The following is a 7,187-nucleotide window of genomic DNA, read 5'->3' as shown; positions in this document are numbered from 1 at the left end:
TTTGATAACTTTCCTTGATAATCTAATTGATAGCAATTACAATACTTAAATAGAAAGGAGATGTTTACTGGCTACGAAAATTCTAGCTAACCACTACTGAAAGTTGGGAAATAAAACACGAAACATGGACCACGTGCTTGACCACATAGTTTATTAAGAAACACTAATAGAAATATCCAATTGATAAGCTTGCATGGGATTTGTACGGTGGACACGTAACAATCCACCCCACTCGAACTCGCCTTGTCCTCAAGGCGAAACTTCGGATAGACCACGGTGGCCGCCATTCGAGTCGGGCAATCACATATAGAGCGATCTCACCATGACTCCATAATGGTCGCCAGTCACGCTTTGCGGTGGAAGTTGGTTGTACCAGAGAGATCAAATTATGGCACGCAAATGATGTTGGTGTTACAACAATTTTTGATGCACCCGGTTCCGGTAACGATAAGGTTTTTGGTGCAACAGATTGTGGTAACGTGCCTCGTTTTGGTGCTGATATAGAAGGTGAAGAGGCCCTGTTTGGTGGTGGTGTTTGCAGTTTTTGGGCGGTTTTTGGTACTGGTGTGGCTGAAGAAACTTGTGTTGGTCGTTGTACGACAAAAGAAGTGGGTGATGGTGCAGTGTTTAGAGCCGGTTTTGAGGCTGTAAGTTGTTCAAGGGCTAGGGTGGCTGTGAGTTGGTCGAAGGTGGTGAATTTTGTGGCTGGTATTATGGTTGTTGTCGTCAGCGATGGTTCGGGAGCGCGTGATGGTGGTATAGAGCGGAAATTGGTGGCGGTTTAGAAAAAAATGGGTGACGTTGCCCATCTTTTGGACTCGTTTTTTAGAAGACCAATCATCTCAAAAAGAATCGACTCGATTCGATCCATCGAAGCATTCCATTCACAGGCGTCCATGATTCAAGGCTGGATCATGGTGGCTTTGATACCGCTTTTATGATTCTTGATTAATTCACCAAAGAAAATAGATAGAAGCCAGACTAGAAAATAGAGAGATAATTAGACTTTGATAACTTTCCTTCATAATCTAATTGATAGCAACTACAATACTTAAATAGAAAGGAGATGTTAACTGACTACGAAAGTCTAGCTAACCACTACTGAAAGTTGGGAAATAAAACAGGAAACATGGACCACGTGCTTGACCACATAGTTTATTAGAAAACACTAATATACATATCCAATTGATAAGCCTACATGGGATTTGTACGGTAAGTGTCCACTGTACAAATCCCATGCAAGCTTATTAATTAGATATTTCTATTAGTGTTTTTTAATAAACTATGTGGTCAAGCACGTGGTCCATGTTTCATGTTTTATTTCCCAACTTTTAGTAGTGGTTAGGTAGAATTTCGTAGACAGTTAACATCTCATTTCTATTTAAGTATTGTAATTGCTATCAATTAGATTATTAGATTATGAAGGAAAGTTATCAAAGTCTAATTATCTCTCTATTTCTAGTATGGCTTCTATCTATTTTCTTTGGTGAATTAATCAAGAATCATAATAATGGTATTAGAAAATTGATGCGCCAAAGGCACAATTAATACTTTATTGTGTCCTCCTGTTTGGTATGTAACATTAATACTTTATTAATGCGTCACTTTGGTGTAAAATATTTTACAAATAGAAAAGTTCAACTTTTACTAATTTTATAGCAATTGGCCTAATATAGTCAATCCTATTTATTTAAGATATAATTATATATATGAACTTAAATATAATCTTTTTATAAAATAAATAGTTTTCTCTCAGAATTAAAAATCAAAATGACAAAAAAAAAACAAAGACAGAGAATTGCATTTTCATATGCTTTAAGATAACCAATACCATTTTAATAGACTGATCTAAATACACTAATCTTTTACTAGTTATACTTCCTTTGAGAAAAAAAAGTTGCAATCCCCACATGTAAGTATATGAGAGGAGGGGATGCAACTAGTAAAAGAGGGGATGTATTTAGTAGCTCCGGATTGATCTAAATGTACCGTTTTACTAGTTATACCCCTTTGTAAGAGAAAAAGTTGCAAATCTCATACGTAAGTATTCGAGAGTACAGGGCCGTCTCCGAAAATTTCAAAAAAAAAAAAAATTTTGGCCCTGTGCGAGATAAAAAATTTGGGCCCTATTCGAAAATCTTCATTTAATATAAACTCATCAATCACTAAAATTTAGTGGATGTAAACTAAAAAGTTAGTTTTAGCTAAGTTTAGAAAGTAATTTATTAAATAAAGGGAAAAATGCAGTTCACAAAATTAAGCATTAAATGCCATTAACAAAAAAACCAAAAAATAAACTAAAATAAAGAATTTGGAGACGCCGAGATCAGAACCCGCGTCTCCTTGTTGTTTAAGCAAGACAATAACCACTAGTATAAGGGGTCATTTATGTTATCTTTCGATTCAGTGTATATATATATATATTCTATCTTATACAACGTAAATTTTTTACAAATTAAAAAGACTTGGGCACTCGGAGGGTTTGGGCCTTGATGAAACTGTGATCCGAATCCGGAATCAATCAGATCAGGGGTTTAGTCTCTGCATAAAAAGGTTAATCCTCTCGCTGATTCGGGGGTTTGGCTAAGTTCCTTCCCTTTTTCTTGTTTAGACGTTGTTGAACTCTTGAAGTGTACTTTTTAGGTTTTTCAGTAAGATTTAAATCTTTTATTTCAGAAATATTGATTTCTGTCATTTTGAAAACCTTTTTGATCATGTCAAAACGAACACTTCTCATTGGAAATTCGTTGTCATAGTATAATTTGTCCGAATCATTTAAAGCGTATACAACTTCAAATGTTTCATCATCCAAATTTGCTTTCGATAACAAAAATTCTAGACTGTAAGACCGTTTAACCGACGAATTTTGACTGTTGACTGACGAATTTGACCCTCCAGACTCAGATTTTGACTCGGACTCCTCATCAGTATCCAACACCTGATCGACCACCTTTTAACTAACTCGGACTCATGATCGGTATCGGACGAGGTAAATGTGACATCAATGTTATCTGGTAAAACGTCAGTTGTGTCGGTTTTTAGCTTTATATTGACTGCTTTCTCAAGTTGCTCCTCGTTTGGTTTTCTAGGTGAATACCATTCCCAAATTGGAGGCGGACACTTGTTATAGCTAACAGTCGGTTTCTTACCACAATCTTTCTTCTTCTTTGGCTTCTCGTCTTGAAAAGCTTCAAAACCTGCAACAGTTGGGTAAATACGATCAATGAGATAATCAGAACTAGAATAACTTTGTAATAACCGCCTGATTCTCTCATTTTCTATCTTCTCCGTTTCCAACTCTTGCTTCCATTTTGCACTCTCTTCAATGTAAAAGTTTGTTTGGATTGAACCCTACCAGAAGAACAGATAATGTAAAGCCAAAACCTGGTCACAACAGTGGATTCACAATAAGCAGATGTTTACACTAATCTCTCCCCTTGACAGTGGTTACCTATCTGCTGATACATCGTAAACACTGCTCAGAAGAACAACTGATGAACCAAACACTGATGAAACAACCAAAGACTGCTGAAAGGCAAACGCTGAGCTCTATCTACTGCTGTCTCTTAAGTACTGCTGAAGATCCAAGCACTGCTCATTCAAAGACTGATCACCTTTTGAAGAAAGCACTGATGGTCAGATAATCAGTGCTTAGGCTACAACAGTGGAACGTGAACAGTGTTAGACTTGTTTTGTATTGTATTTTCAGTCAGTTGTTAGACATCAGTAGTTTTGTATAGATCAGTGCTTATAGGCTGTTAGATGTCACTATCATGGTGACGTCAGCTGAGGTATATCAGTAGTTTGGTTTGCCTATAAATATGACAGTACTCTGTACTGTTACATTTGATTCGTTTTGAGTGAGTTCTTCTCCTCAATTCAATCCTTTCATCTTGTGCAACCAACTCTGAAGTATGAGGCTGAGGGGGAGTTTAGTCTGTAAGCTTGCATTTGTAACCTTTTGCTTTTCTTTGTAATCATTCGACTCAAGGTGAAACAAGTGTTTAAACATACTATTCTCTTCTATGTTTGTGTTTACAAAGTTTGTATACAATTCCGGTGCACTTTACTTTATTTTATATACACTGAATGTTCAATTCATACAAACAAGCACAATCATGAGAGCCTCGGATCCTAACAATTGGTATCAGAACTTGGACAGTCAAATTCGATCTAACCATCAATTTGACATAACCGTTCAGCTCAAAATTCATTGGTACTAAGGATGGTTGCATTCAGTTGCAAAAAAAGAGTAACGAGTAAATCATGACAAAATGGTTATTCAAAACTCTGTAAATCAACCAAGATGTCATATAACACACAAATTTCACGCAACAAGTGATATCATGCACAAGTCACTCATAGCTTTCAGATCTGTAAAATATCTGATAAATTATGGGATCGTTTGATATTTTCAAAATTGATTTCAATTGTTGTTTTGATATTTGTGATGTTGTCACTGAATGCTAAAGTATGAACCTCAGATTAACCAAAACCTATGTTCTTAAAACATTAATGTTTTTGGTGACATAAAAGAGGGAAATGAAAACTTTAGTCATTCAGATCTTATGTGTTAAAAACAGGTTGAGTTCCTCAAAAGGACTAAATCAACTATGTTAAAATACATTAAGAAAATCAGGAGTCAAAAATGTCCAGATCATAGGTAATGAGAAGGTTGGCATAAGCATGTGCAGAAATGTCCAAATCTTTCAAAACATTACTACAAAATGATTCTGGATCAGGTATTCCTTCAATAAATGCCCCTCAGTAAGTATTTTAATACTTATGACTGGGAAGGGTGAAAAGGGAAGAAGAATATTCACAAAAACTCAGAAGTGTGTTTATCTCAAAACTTTTCAAGTCAAAAGAAAAGAGTATAAACATAAAACACCTATGAGTCACAGTTTAGAGTAATGATAATCATTAAGCAACTGTTTGCATTCATTTGCTCAGGAAAAGGTTTTGATTCCAGTGAATGAACTCCAAAGAGGACTAGACAAATTTCCATCCATGTGTCCTCATGTTTGCAATCAACTGACCATTTTGTTAAACTTAAAGATGATATGATTACGTATTGTATTGAAAATTTACCAGATCCTCCTTGATACCGTTTTCAGAAAATCCTTTAATTTTTTTCTTCAAAGGACTTTCTCAAATAACCAGGATACATTGTTCAAATTTTTGAATAATGTATTTTGAACTTTTTCTTGTTTTTGTTGGCAATAGTTTCTTTTTCCTGTCAGGATATAACACCTTATTTTTGTTGGTATTATTGTCCTCATAAATGGGTCAAGAGGAAAAGGTACATATGTCAAGGTCATGTCATTTTCAAAGTTGTTTTAAACATCAAAGGTTGATTGCTAAACAGTGCTTAAACTACTGAGGTATTTTATGTTTTGATTTGAATATTAAACGATAATGAGATGCCTTAGTAAAAGTCTTCATCATCTGGGGTATTTAACCACTGTTCTTCAAAATTGACATGTGGCAAAACCTTGAAACAGTTGATGAAATATTTGTTCTTCAAATCTGTATCATTTACTCTAATCACTGTTCTGTTCATGCATCTGATCACTAAACACTATCCACTGCTGAAAGTCAACCACTGATTCCTCATTTTGCTAAGACAGGCACTGATACTTAAAATCAGTGTCTTATCCACTGATATACTATCCACTGATAGTAAAAATCTTCCACTGTTTTCACAATATTACCGTTGTAACCACTGATGCTTGATTCATCAGTGGCTCATAAAACAACGGTTCTCCACCTTTCATCCATTTCATCAGTGTTTAACACGTGGTCAGTGTTTAGCCTTAAGATCAAAATAACCGCTGCCACATCAACGATCACTTTTTCCCTAAATAAAACCCTGCCCTAAACCCCCAAACAGGGTTTTACACTATCGAATTGAATTCCAAAGTTCTCTTCTCAAAGAAGTTTCCAACCCTTCTTCTCAAAACATTCTCCGATTCTTCTTCATCAAAATGATGAAGTCAAAATCAAAATCAAAATCTAAACCAAAATCACCATCGTCTTCAAAGGAGGTCGATCAAACGACCGAAGAAACCATTGAAATCCCATACAAGTCACCTCATAACTATGTGGGTCTCCTCACAAAACCTACCGATAACCACACCTTCGATTCCATCATTGATATACTATCTGCATCAAAGTACAAAACTTTGGTGACAGTAGATGCTCCCATTTACTTGCAAACCCAGAGAGAGTTTTGGAAAAATGCAAATCTTGAAAAACAAGACGGAAAAGTAGTAGCCATTAACTCCTCGATACAGGGTAAAGCATTTCAAATCACCCCAAAATCAATCTCAGAGGTCTTCAAACTTCATGATCTGAAAGGTAAAACTTCTTTTGATAAAACCGAGTTAAAAGCTGATTTTCTGAAAAGAGGGTATGCAGAACAACCAAAGGTAGATACCTTACAAAAAGGGTATTTTCCATCTGCACCCAGATTTTTATTCCACACACTTTTAAGTTGTGTTTCTAATAAAACAACAGCGTTTAATGAAATACCATTGAAGATTCAGTGCCTGGGATATGCTATTTTAAACAATAAAGATTACAACTATTCCCTGGAGATCTTCAATGACATGATAAAGAATGTTGACAGCAAATCATTTCTTCTTTTTCCAAGATTTCTGAGCTATTACTTTAAACAAAAATTTGAAAAAGAGGATGAAAATTTGCCCAAACAAGGTGTCCACTTTCAAATAAAAAGTTTAACAATTGAAACATTTTCAAGAATGATGGCACCAATAAAATTAAAAGCAAAAGAGCCTAAGCAGATTTTAGAAACTGCCACTGATCCTCAGGCAACTTCTGCTGAGCCCACTGCTCCAGGTGATCAGAGCAGCACAACCACTGCTCTGAAACCCACACCTGACATTACCAAAAAGACCAAAAGAAAAACATCCAGAAAACCCACCAATCCCAAATCAAAGGCATCACTGGAAGATGAGATCCCAGAGACAATGCCAGTGACAGCACAAAGGTCACCAATAACCACTGCTGCTACTTCCTCACAGCAGTTGGAAGAAAGATCTCAACCCCAGCCTCAAACTCCTCCTGCATCCTCACAAAAGGATCAGGTTGTAACCACAGGGACACCAAATTATGAAGCTCTAAATCCACTCGGATCTATCTTCCACAGTCCTGATCCCAAGGAC

The sequence above is a fragment of the Helianthus annuus genome, chromosome 14, assembly GCF_002127325.2.
Source record: "Helianthus annuus cultivar XRQ/B chromosome 14, HanXRQr2.0-SUNRISE, whole genome shotgun sequence".
NCBI lineage: Eukaryota > Viridiplantae > Streptophyta > Magnoliopsida > Asterales > Asteraceae > Helianthus > Helianthus annuus.
The sequence above is the reverse complement of the archived record's forward strand: the minus strand, read 5'-3'. Positions refer to the sequence as shown.